Source organism: Idiotropiscis lumnitzeri, chromosome 4 (assembly GCF_059441095.1).
Source record: "Idiotropiscis lumnitzeri isolate Australia: NSW breed Sydney's pygmy pipehorse chromosome 4, RoL_Ilum_1.0, whole genome shotgun sequence".
Classification (NCBI taxonomy): domain Eukaryota; kingdom Metazoa; phylum Chordata; class Actinopteri; order Syngnathiformes; family Syngnathidae; genus Idiotropiscis; species Idiotropiscis lumnitzeri.
Genome location: NC_142394.1, coordinates 8,763,135 through 8,776,027, shown reverse-complemented (window position 1 = coordinate 8,776,027; position 12,893 = coordinate 8,763,135).

Sequence of the window (12,893 nt, the reverse complement as noted above, 5' to 3'; positions counted from 1 at the left end):
GACCTAAATATCTACACTACAAGTTTTCAAAATAAACTAACGAAATGCTATGCTAAAAAAATAATTAACCTGAAAATCAGTATAAAGTTGATTGCAAGCGCAACTATTCCGACTCCAACTCGCTATGGAAGTATGTACGAGACTGACCGCTTACATACACCACGGTGGCAGAGCGACTACGACAAGATTCCAGAAATGACGTCAGGGGCCCCTGCTTGCCCAATCAGAAGAAAGAAATCCAAATTCTCATGCAGTGAGTGCAGTGTTTAATCTCAAGTTGGCTCCTGAGTCCACACAGACCCCCCCCCCCCCTCCCCCGCCATAAAATCAATATTTCAACAAACATGCTCTAAAATGTCAACAATAATAATGAGGACACGTAGATAGCATTAGTAGACAGTTGTTTATAAAGTTTATCACAAAAAAAATGGGGGGTGAGTAGCCCTTTAATTGGACCTGACTGCAATATTGGACACTCTTCTCTGTGGTATGTCAAATGTCAAAAGTCAATTTTATTTTCACTTTACACAAAACATCCATCCGGCCACAGATAAGTCGCCAAATGTATTTGTCTACATTAGTATTTTTTATGTGGTTATAAATTGGACGCATTTGTGGTTAAAATGTCCTAAATGACGGACATTAAATACGCAGTTTGTAATCTTTCTGCCATTACATTATAAAACGGTCCATTCTGGAATGTCAGCATGACTAAAACAAAGTAGTGATATTTGACATGCTTTAAAATGTCATATGAATGCAAACCTTCTGCACCCTGCAGGATTTTTTACTCCACCATGTGGACAGGGATGACTCATTTGAAATACGGCCAATATTGCGGCGAGGCCTGCAGGATGTACTACATGGAGCATGAGGTGATTTAATTGCCCTCCGTACCTGGTGAATCCTCAGTAAGCATTATTACACTCATAATACTTAGTAATGATCGTATTACTGTCAGAGAAATGCTCTATGATGTCTTTTTTTTTTTTTACCTTTCTTTCTTACTTTTTTTTTTTACCTTTCCTGGATGACCCACCTCAGTTGAATTAATGAGGAGAGGCTGCAGGCTGCACGTCTTGCGCGCCAGCTGTCAGATTCAAGGTGCGGCACAGCGGCAGGGATGACGTGCTAACCGCTACGTGAGCCGAGTAGTGCGATTATCCAGGCCGGTTCACAAAATAGACTTAACACATTATGACTATTCTCTTTAATTGCGGCCATACTCGGAATGTACTGATTAGTAAACACGCATTAAAAGAAAGACAATATGCAGATGCTGTAGAGGAAAGCGATTACTTGTGAATTTAATCGCAGTGGTCTTTTTATTCAACCCAAATGAAATGAAACCCGCTTCAACGTAGTCGTTTACGACGCTCGTTACATTGTTACGCATCTCCTTCATTGTCTGTTCCCGCTATGAGCGGACATAAAATGGTAATAACTTCAGCGTTTTTTAATCATTCGAGTGCCACTGATCTTCACACGCAAAACATATATTGGAAAATATGTGATGTGAAACACCAGAAACAGCGTTCAGTACGCGTGTACAGTACATAATGTGTAAAATTAGTTTGGCGCTCGAGCCGTCAGGTCTTCCACCGACATTCTTCAAAGCATCCATCCAACTTCTGTACTGCTTATCCTCATTAGGGCCACAGCTGAACTGGAGCCTATCCCAAGTAACTTTGGACGAGAGGCATGGTACACATTGGACTGGTCGCCAGCCAACGGCAGGGTACAATCATTCCCTCACATACACATATTTCATTTCAAATCATTTGTTTTCTCACTTATCCTGTACAGGGTCGCGGGGGTGGTGCTGGAGCCTATTCCACCCGACTTTGGCAAAAGGCGGACTACACCCTGAACTGGTCGCCAGCCAGTCACAGGGTACACACAGACACCATCACTGAGCGGGACCAAATCCCCACGGCCCGCACATAATTCACATCAGCAACCATCACAAATATTTCACCACTAATCTTCAAACTTCCCGATTTATTATTTATTTTTATTTGTGAAATAATTTTCCTTACATGAAATAACAATCATAAAATGCTAAATTTGAATGAAGAGAAGCAGAAAGAAGAAATAAAATACTTTGCAACCCCTTTTAAAAGGAAATCATCACCTTATTACGTCTAAGCAACGCAATCACAACTTTTTACGCTCACATTTATTGTTAGGAGCTAATGATTTAATTCATACCATGATATGAATTTCAGGCCATATTTCGAAGCCCTCAGTCTCTGCTTGAAGCTGTTAAGTCTCAAGCAAAAATATTAATTTTTATGTGAAAAGAACGTACATTAGTACAAAATGCTAAATATTTGGGGGGTTTAAAAAATGCATTTTTATTTACGCATTTACACACCAAAGCAAAATTTTACTTCACGGCAAGTAGTACGTACAGTTGTTTGGTCACTCGAAGTATTCCATTTCTTGTGCCACCCGGCCAAAACTATGATGACCTTTTGGTGAGCAGACATTGTGGGTGGGGGTTGGGAGTGGACACGAGAAGATGCCCCAGACAAAGGTCATGTGCTTCCTTTAAAATACAACATTGGGTTTTGAGTTTCCTGGGGACTGTGCGCTTAGTTAGTGTGATAAGACTTATTTCGGCAGCTTTCCCAACAAAAATGTAAATAGCCAACCGGTGATACGTGTTGACGGGCAGACTGCATGCTTGTGTGTTTGTATGCTGTTTCCACGTAATTTAAGCTGACAATTGACAGTGATGCTTTGCAACTCCCAGAGCCTGCCACGGTGATTGAATAATACATTTTGAAAGGGTTTTACAGGCATTTGCTACGTCTTTCCCACTCATCTCCCACCCCACCCCATCTTGCCATCTGGCTCTTTGACTGCTATTTAAAACAAGGAGTCAGGACTTTAACTCAAGGATCGTGGACACACATGTTTGCAAGTTACTACAGATGTCATATTACGAGTTCCTTTCATTTGAAAGTAACGTTTCTTTAAAACACTACTGCCTGTTTTGAGTAATAATTTAATCAGTTAATTTTAGGTAATATATGTGATATATATTGAAAATTTGGGATTCATTTATTTAATACTGATTCTGACATTTTAAAAGGGAAACAAAATTTGCATCCAAACTGTAGCTGGCGAACTTGTAATGTGTATTTTTATACTACAGTGTATAATATGTTGCGTATGTACTGTATATTGTATTGTCATGTCATTTTCCTCTCTGCTTATCCTGTACAGGGTACAAATCGTCACTGAGCGGCAACCAATCCCATTGTCACGGGTTGGGGAACCGTAATGGTGAGAGAAAAAGAACCCAAGAGCAACCTGGATATGGGATGGGATTTATTTGTGGGGAAGCAAGTAGAGGCAGCGGGTCCGGAGTTCAGCAGGGCAGGCGAGGGAGTGGTAGACGCGGCGGGAAGCAAGCGCAGGCAGCGGGTCCGGAGTGCGCTGGTCAGGCGGCGCGGTGGGAAGCAAGTGAAGACGGCGGGTCCGGAGTGCGCAGGTCAGGCGATGGAGTGGGAGATGCGGTCTGGTCTTTTCGGGCAGGCGGGGGTGTCACGGGCTTGGGCGGGCAGGAAGAAGGCGTGAGGAAGCACACAAGAGAACGGAATTATTACGAGCACCAAGGACAGCGCCAGCAATGCTGGTCTTCTTCTTGCAACTGCGGCCAAAGCACCACGAGTATAACGGGATAATCCAGCGCCTGACTTCTGGCTGCGCTGAGATTTTATGCTGTTGCTGATTGTGCTGATGAGCTGCAGGTGCGCAGGGGCCGGCGTCAGAAATTGCAGGGGCGTGCCTGGGCGTAGAACAAGGACGCTGCCCAAGCCCTGAAAGACCAGTCATAGACTCCACCAAACATTAAAAGCACAGGACATCACACCCATGCCGCCTGCACACAAGTCATCACCACTACACCATCAGTGACTCAAGAGGTACAATGTTGCAAGTTGTCAATGTGTCATCTAATTTTGTAAAGTATAAATATTGAAAATAAGGCTGTCCTGATCCGATATCAGTCAAAAAAACAATATTGGATTTTATCAGTCTACATACAAAATTTCCGATATTAGCGCTCATAGACAAGCACTCCATTCGAGAATCTGTTCCTGCAAGCAGCAGAGGCGAGAGCGAGCGTGCATTGCCCACGTGATCAAAACAACCACTCCTGTAAAGGATCTCGAGAAGACACACGCACACGCTCTGCTGCCATTAAATGAAAGAGATTCATAGTGCAGGCTCGCCTCAGTGGTCAGCCAGCATGACGGTCTGCGGCCCACCTCCGGGGTTACGGCCTCAGGCAGCTGGCTGCCCGAGGGACACAGGAACGTGAGGACGAACGGTCGTGCTCTTTCATTTTTAACTGTATTTACACCTTTGCTGGTGGATATTAAAATTGAGTGGACTTAATTGACATTAGCTTACAGTACAAATTGACGAGAATTTTCAACATCCCAGAGGAGAACGTGTGACCAGCGGGATCTCCATGGCATGGCAACTTTGGTACAACCAAGTGAAAAAGTTGGCTCCGCCGTTTACAACCAGTACAAAAACAGTTGACAGCCCTTATTTTGCACTTATTTTATACAAGTGCAGAACATTCTGATGTTCTAGCAATTCATACTAAAAAATAAATTACAGCATGTATCATTCCTGCTGATATTGCATCAGACGATATCGTTATCGGACATTACTCTACGCCAAAAAATCGCTATTGGATCGGAAGTCCAAAATGTTCTATCGAGTCAGCCCTAATTGGAGCTCATCTTTGGTCCGGTAAATAAATAAAATAAAATTAACAACATACTCAAATTAGTTTACACACAACGGAAATGTGTATGTATTTTTAAAGATAAAGATAAGGATAAAGATAAAGATGTTCTTTAATAGTCCCACAATGGGGAAATTTGCAGTGATATAGATCACACAGAGGCGGCGGCGTAATGTAGCCGTTAATGTATAATATTAGCAGCAGACATTCATAAAAAGCATGCAAATATACACAGTGTATACGTATATACACAGATCCCCATGTATATTTTATTAGATGATTTTGAAGCAATCATTTGTCAAATTCAGTTAGTTATTATTCTCTTTCCTACATGGAGACAACGGTTCGTGTGGAATCCCATTCCCGCCCGTGATATTAAAAAATAAATAAATACACTGGCGGAAACCTGCTTTTTACATCTATTTATTTTTTTTTTTTACTGGTGGAAATGGGCTTCCCTAGGTTTGAGATGAATTGAACGAATAAATGGAAAAAATAAACGAGCATGTAAATGAGTAGTGTCCAGTTGTGCAGGAAAGCGCCATATAAATCTGATGCATTATTATTATTATTGTTACTATTATTAGTAGTAATAATAATAATAATAATAACACCTTATATTATGTCATGTTACTATTATCATACATTACCATAGTCACTGATCTGGAATGATCATCATCATTGTACCCGTTGGAGACCATCAAGCTTCTACAAAAAGTCGTGTGAGAGCGCAGTTAATGTTTTCCAGAGCAAAATTCAATTTCAAATTCTTGATTGCACTTCAAAATGGTGGCCGTAGTGTTGTAATGGAGAGTGAATCTGCTTTAGTCAGTAGACAGTGGGATAAACATAAGGTGGAATGGGTTCAATTTCAGCTCAAGGATAATGGATGGATATTTAAATTGCCCATCAGAGGGAATATGATTATTAATGGTTGTTTGTATACGTTTATGTTTGTCTGCAGACTGCATAAATCAAAAGAGGCCACTTTAAAACATTTGATACAGCTGGTCAAATTGTTGACTTTGTGAGGCTTAACGACAATGAAACAATTTCTGGAGAATTACGGTAAAAGCATATTAAAAAATTGTGTCACTTGAATCGTATAGTTATAATCCAGCCTAACAGATTGGAGTATGTTTTAGCAAAACAAATTACAGTGTGCCCCCTTAGTTTCTCATTGTGCTTTAGAGGCAATTTGCGCAGATGAAGATGTACTGCGTCGCCAGCCCAGTGTCAACCTTAATTGTGAGCTTGACTTACTTGCTCTTCACTGTGATATTATTACCAGCTCAGGGAAATAAATTGCTTGCCAACATCTTGTAAGATATTAGCATGTGCGCGGAGGTCTGCCGCTGATCTTGGCCTTTGTTTGCATGAAATCTATGATCGCTCCTACAGCAACATCACACCGACCTCAGGCCGAGCAGGTCTCATTAAAAACAGGCAGCGTTGAAGAGGTCAGATGCCGAGCCCCAATTTCCCTGGGCCGTCAGCGTTAGCATCTAAAACATGTAGAGAGAGTCTGGCCTCAAGGGAGCTCACCACTGAAATGCAGTCGAAGCATGGGTAGTACTTTACACACTGTGTTCATTTTGCAAAGAAAACTATGTTTCAGCACCCAAATTGTGTTCAATCTCAAAAGATTTCTTTCTTCTTACATGTTAGGAGGGAGTTCAAGTTAGAACCATTCCCGTCCTCTCGAAGTACAACATTATTGCAACCAAAGTACAATGACACTTCTAAAGTCCAACTTAACCTCAAATTTCATTAGATGGTTTCCCATTTTCTAATAGGATACTGAAATAAATAACCCTAATTGGAATCCTCTAATCGTTGTCTACATTAATCATCTTGTGGCGTAGTCAACATTTGGGCGCCCAAACGCCCACCAATTCCTCCCCCGAACTCACTCAATTGAGGCCCCTTCAAGGCAGCCAGCTTCACCCATCAACAAAGAATTTGGTGTTCACACTGAAAAGTCTCAATGAACCATGCCTGAAATTGAATCGGCAGTAGGGTAGAAGTTCCATGCATGTATGAGGGAATTTACCGGAATTCATTTCAGTGGGATGCAGGTAACCCACAGATGACCAACGTGAGCAAGGGGTTGGCCATTATGGGTTACATCGAAAGACTCGTTCATTGACAAACGCGGACTTGGGAATTAGTCCAAACCAGAAACAGGTATTCCAGGCTACACTGCGAAGATGTTTCGCCTAAAAGTACAAAGCATGGTGTTGTAGTTTGGTTGATCTTGGATACTTGGAACCTGAACAGGGACTGGGTGGTGCATCAACAGGAAGTGGGCGTGGCTAAACACAGATTAAATTGGCACATTTTAAATCTGAAATTGACATGGATTGACGATCAGTTGCTACATTTATTGTTTATTTGAAACATCTTTACAGAACACATCTCAAAATTGAGATTATAATGTTTTTGATGACAAAAGTAAAAGAACCACTTGCAGATTTTCTGGGGCGGAACACGAATATGCTTAATTGTACACAAGAATATTTACCGAACAGTCTCATAATTGAGATTCAATGTTCCTCCAAAGGAATCCTTTTTAAATGAAAATTTTATCTTCATGTTTTTTTTCTGAATCACTAATTGTATAAGAGAAACAAGCTACTTAAAAAGGTTTACATGACGTGTTAGACTTGTTTTTTAATTACTTTAAATGATCTGTGTGAACTTTATAATTCATGCAAAAATCCAGTGATGGCAAACAGAAAAATTCTGTTGTTGTTCACTGTATTTTTTTCTCAAAAAGGCCAGGACTATGAGCAAAGTTTTCCAACTGACTTTATATCACAAGCAATATTAGAAGCAAGCAGATGTGGAAATAAAAATCAAGACACAGGCAGTGACAGACGCAACACATTTACAGCTCAGTTTCACCGAATGCAATTCATTTATAGGTTATCAAACAAGTTAACCAACTAACTTTAAATATCATATAAACCGAAATATATCATATACTGTATATCATATAAAAAGAAGCGAGCTGAGGAAAACTGAGTACCGCTTCGACCAACGTGAGCCAAACAAGCACAGAGAGACCATCAGTCACTGTCTGTGTGTGAAAGAGTGAGGCATGGCTGCAGCAAGTCTGTTGACGGAGGGATGCTCGCTTTGTGTCACTGGCCAATCACAGAGTGTGAAAAATGACTATTAAGTCGTTTCCCCATGAGGATTTTCCTTTAGCGCGAGTATAAACAATGATGAACTGTACTCGTTCTATGCTCGTACTAAATGCATGATCCTCAAAGATTAATCTACTAAAACGAGTACCTGGCTCACCCCTAATATCTCTAATTAGAGGAAGCATTGAAAAAGTCTCACGGACAGCTAAACACGTAGTCAACCATATTGGTTTGAAGCAGGCCTTTTGGGAACATTTGCAGGGTTTGTCAGGTTGGGCCAAATGTCTACTTTTGGTTTCACCATGAGAAAGGGAAGACATATACATCACAACTGGACGTATGAAAAGGTTTCAAGGATCCATGAAGAAATTAACCCGCTAATGCCTGACCCCAGAAATAATGGCCAGAAAATTCTGATTTTTGGAATCTGAAAATTTTATTTGGCTCTGCAACAAAATCCAAAAATATAAAATAAAACTAAAAAATATTTGTAAATGTGATTTCATATTGGTATCACAAATGATACCATGGGCATTTTGGGTGCATGGGTGTTTCTAGCATCAGAGGTATAGGGGTGCAGCAGACACGACCGTTTGAGCCTATTTTCAGCAAGATTTGAAAAGTCATTCAGAAAGTGTTTATTGCATTCAGGAAGATGGAAAATGACAGCACAGATCAACGCGCGGCCTTCTTCAAAGATATCATTTAGGCAATGGAATTATTTCTGTTACAGACTACTTGAAATAATTGGTTTGCGTCACCTTTAGAAATGAGTTTACATGAAGTTGAAATTTTATAAAGGGTGCCCCAAATGAATTATTTACATTGGATGAAGCTCAACTCTTGTGTGATGGATTACTTAATTTTGTTTTCAAGTTGATCCCATGGTTTATTTGTTTTAGTATAAATTGTGATTACTGTATTCTGAGCTCTGGGGATGGGTCTTATATGATATTTACATCCAGATGAAGGTGAGGGAATGTTTGAAGGGCAATAAATAAAAAAATATTTTCAGATGAGTTTCCTTCCTAGTTCTCGGAATACAGCGATCATAATTGATTATAGGGAAACCTTCTTCATGCTGTTAACATGAGTATCCTTCTCTTTTGCTGTCAAGCTTTCAAATGCCCGCTGCCATGGACGACATCACCCCCTGGGGTGTCACAGATTTTTCAATCTGGACATGTCTTCACAAATGTCACAGTGCTATTTTTGTTATTGCCACTTTCAGACATGCAAAGAAAAACAAAATGAGAGTAAGATCGCCATCAAAAGTTTTACACAATCAAAGTTGTGAAACGACGGCTTTAAAGCTCATCTTCCGTCCGTTAAGAGAACTTTTTAGAGTTAAGCCTGTCTCATCGGAGCTTTGTATGATTGGCTGCTTCCTGTTTGTTTGTTCTTCACCGCAGAGACACGCTTTGATGTGACGAGACTCCCCAATTTGAAACGGAAGCCGGACGATGGCAGCGGGTCCCCGGATGAATTCTCGACCCTCTGTTATTGCCGGCTCATCCTATCAAACAGTCGAGAAACAAATCATAATTAAGAATGTCTGTAGCGGGGATACGACTCTAGTAAAGCTGCATCCCACCTCCCCCTCATCTCCTCTGAAGCCGCATGCTCCGCCGACAATGTCATGGAGTACAATATGGCCACTGTAAGGTCCACCGTGACAAGAGCAGGCAGACATAATCAGCTTTAGAAGTCGTGTTGACACGAGATGAGAGTTAAGGCATATTGCACTTTGATGCTACTCACACAAAGCTGCTTTTTCAATGATGCGGCGTGAAAACACAGGGGGGAGGAGCCCACTGCGCTTGACTGACACACACATTCAGCGACGATAAACCAGGCGGCCGGATGGCTTGAATCATCTGTGATCCCATAATGCCTTTAAGAAGGACTAAAAAGTCGGATGTTTTAAAAACAAGGATGCTAGTTTAGCATTATTGGCTAAATTCTTTGATTTTCACAAAAACATACATCATACAACATACAATACAATACCACTAAAAAGTCAAGTCAAGTCATTACTTGGATTAAGCGCGTCAAAAGTCTAGTCATACACTCTTGAATACAAAACGTGACTGACACTAACATGTAGCTTAGTGAGAGGGACTGTTGAATGGGCTGAACATTGGCGCTTATGTAAGAGGCGTGTATGTAAAAATTATGTCAGTACTAAAATTCATCCCCCTGGAAAACTCAGTAGCCATTTAAGATTGTATTCTGACTTCCAGCACAAGTTGTAACGTCCCTTATTTATCGGCGGGGACTGCTTGTTGTGAAAGGAGGACGTCAGAAAATGTTTCCTGGCTTATTTTTTTGTGTTTAGTTTTTGCCTAGTGCCCAAACATTGTGACCAATCATTCGCCAGGCCCTACTAAGGTCCAGCTAAACGCATGAAAATAAAAGCAATCGGCACAATATTTAGGCTTTTGTTGACATGAAATTTGAGCTCCTTATAGCCACCATTATCACCGCCACAAAATCAAAAAATATTGTGCTGATCGATTTTAAATGTTGTCAAATATTATATATCAAAGTCATTAGTGTGTATTACAATCATAATCTCAACTACCATCGTAGCACGTCCGGTTTTTAAAATACCATTTGATGGCCAAGCACTCCATTGATGCCAATTCTCCGGCCACTCGTCAAACCCTGGCAACCATGGATTAAAAATTATTTATGACTCAGACCGATGGATGAATCAACTCAAAATACACTCGCTGAAGCCATAGCTACGTTTAGGCCTATTAACATTGTGGAGGACGAAGGTCTGGGTGAAATACTATGCATTGCTCCCAACGACTGCACCTACAAATTGCCTTCGAGAGCCACCATTACTACACGCATTCAAGGCTTGCATGAAACAAAGAAGGCGAAGGTAAAGGAGTCCTTGGAGAAAACGCTACCTTGGGGTAATTGCCCAATATTTTGACCCTGACGGGGAGCTTCGCTCCCATGCTTTGACTATTATGAAGACAGAAGACAGGCATTTTACGGATCTCGTATGTGGGACATGAAATCCAAAGTTGTCTCACTGGCCGCAGATGGCGCCCGCAATATGATCGCGGTGGCCAGCCAGTTGCCATTTGAACACATGCCGTGCACCACACACATTGCGCACCGAGCTATCACCGTTTCGCTTAGCAGCAGCCCATTTGACAGCACGCTGGCAAAATGCAGTGGGATACTTTAATTAGTGTCCAGCAAACTAAGCGGGGTTCGAGCTACAGGTTACCCACAACCAGAACGCGTCACTTGCCCAAAAGGTGCCATCCAGATGGAATAGTACTCTGGAAATGACCAAGCACGTCCTGCGGAATGCTCTTCCCTGGGAGCTACGCTGGCCCTGCACACACCCACCGTCGCCATGCCAACAGTTGCTGAGCTGGAGAAACCAGAGAGGCTTGAGGCTGTGTTGGAGCACTGCAGGTAGTCCTAATTTGTGGTGTAGTTCCTGGCTATCCATACTGTATGTCTAAGTTTGCTCAATAAATGAAATTGAAAAAGAGCCAGTGAGCCGGGCCACACCCGAACCGCCATCAAAGAAGCCAACTCTCATGCTTGTACGGGAGTCTTCATCTGAAGAAGAGAGGACAATGTTGAGGATAGCCTAGACCAATACAAGGCAGCGTAAATGGCGGGCCACACATGAAGGGTCAGACAGTGGCATGACCTGCCTTGCACGCAAGTACAGAATGAAACCGGCAACATATGTATTTGCAAAAGGTTGTTTTCGTCATGTACAGAAAAAACTTGCTTCACTGTTGACTGAAAATGTCTGTTTGATTGACTGGCACAAAGAAATTAGGAGGCGTCCTTTATTGGTAGCCATTTCTGTTCATTCAGAAACTGGGTTGATCTGGTGAATAAAGACCACATTATTGCTGCAAAATTAAAACAAATTTAAAAATGGTTTCCTGGACTACAGGATGAGTCCTAGTTTACATGCACTTTATTGGCATTTTAAATTGCCCCAATTTTGATCCTTGTAAAGGGCTCTTGATGGGCTTTTTTTGTGACTGAGTGAGTTGAGCCCAATGCTTGTTTTTTCAATAAAAAAAACAACACATATTTTTAAACAAGAAAATCAATCATTTTCTTTATGTTAAGGGTATTAAAATAAGGGTGATAAAATAATGGGCTAGAAAGAAAGGTGTTTTTTTTACCAAAAATAAAATGCACAATTAACTAAAAATAATACGTATATATATATATATATATATATATATGCAGTCAAGAATTTGAACACAGTATTTTGTTCCGAGACGTGCTAAAGATACACAGCTAATATGGCCCATGTATGCAAATTATTTTTGAAGTAAATCAAACTGAGTTAGTTAATTTTGACAGCCTTTATATATATATATATATATATATATATATATATATATATATATATATATACATATATTGTCTTTTCTCATTCATGCACAATTAGTGCACGCTTAATTTGAAGCAACCACCTAGGTAGTGGGTTAACTTGAGCATTTCTTTTTTTAAGTGGTGGTGTATTAAAGGCATTACTGACTTGCAGAGAAGTGGCAATTTGCTCCGGTGGTAGAGGCTAAATCCCGGGCTGCAGAGGATTTGTTTTGTTTTAATCCACCTTGTCAGGAGCACATGGAGATGTCACAAGAGCCGCGGCTGGAGAATCGTTTTGCTCGAAACCCAAAAAAGACCCTTAGCGTTCTCCATTTTTTTTTCTTGTTTTTTTTTTTTTTTAACCCCTACCCCAACATAAAATGACAAAGCCACCTCACATTCTTCTAATCTATTCCACCCACAAATTGTATTATACAAGCGCTAGTTGAAAGTCTGCCTTCAAAGCAGTGTCTCAAAATGAAGAAGAAAAAATGCCTGATCCACCCTTGACTGCATTTCTTATTCTGGAGCTGTAAGTGAAACCGAGACAACACTGTATTAATATTTTATACACACATGGATGCCGCAAGCCC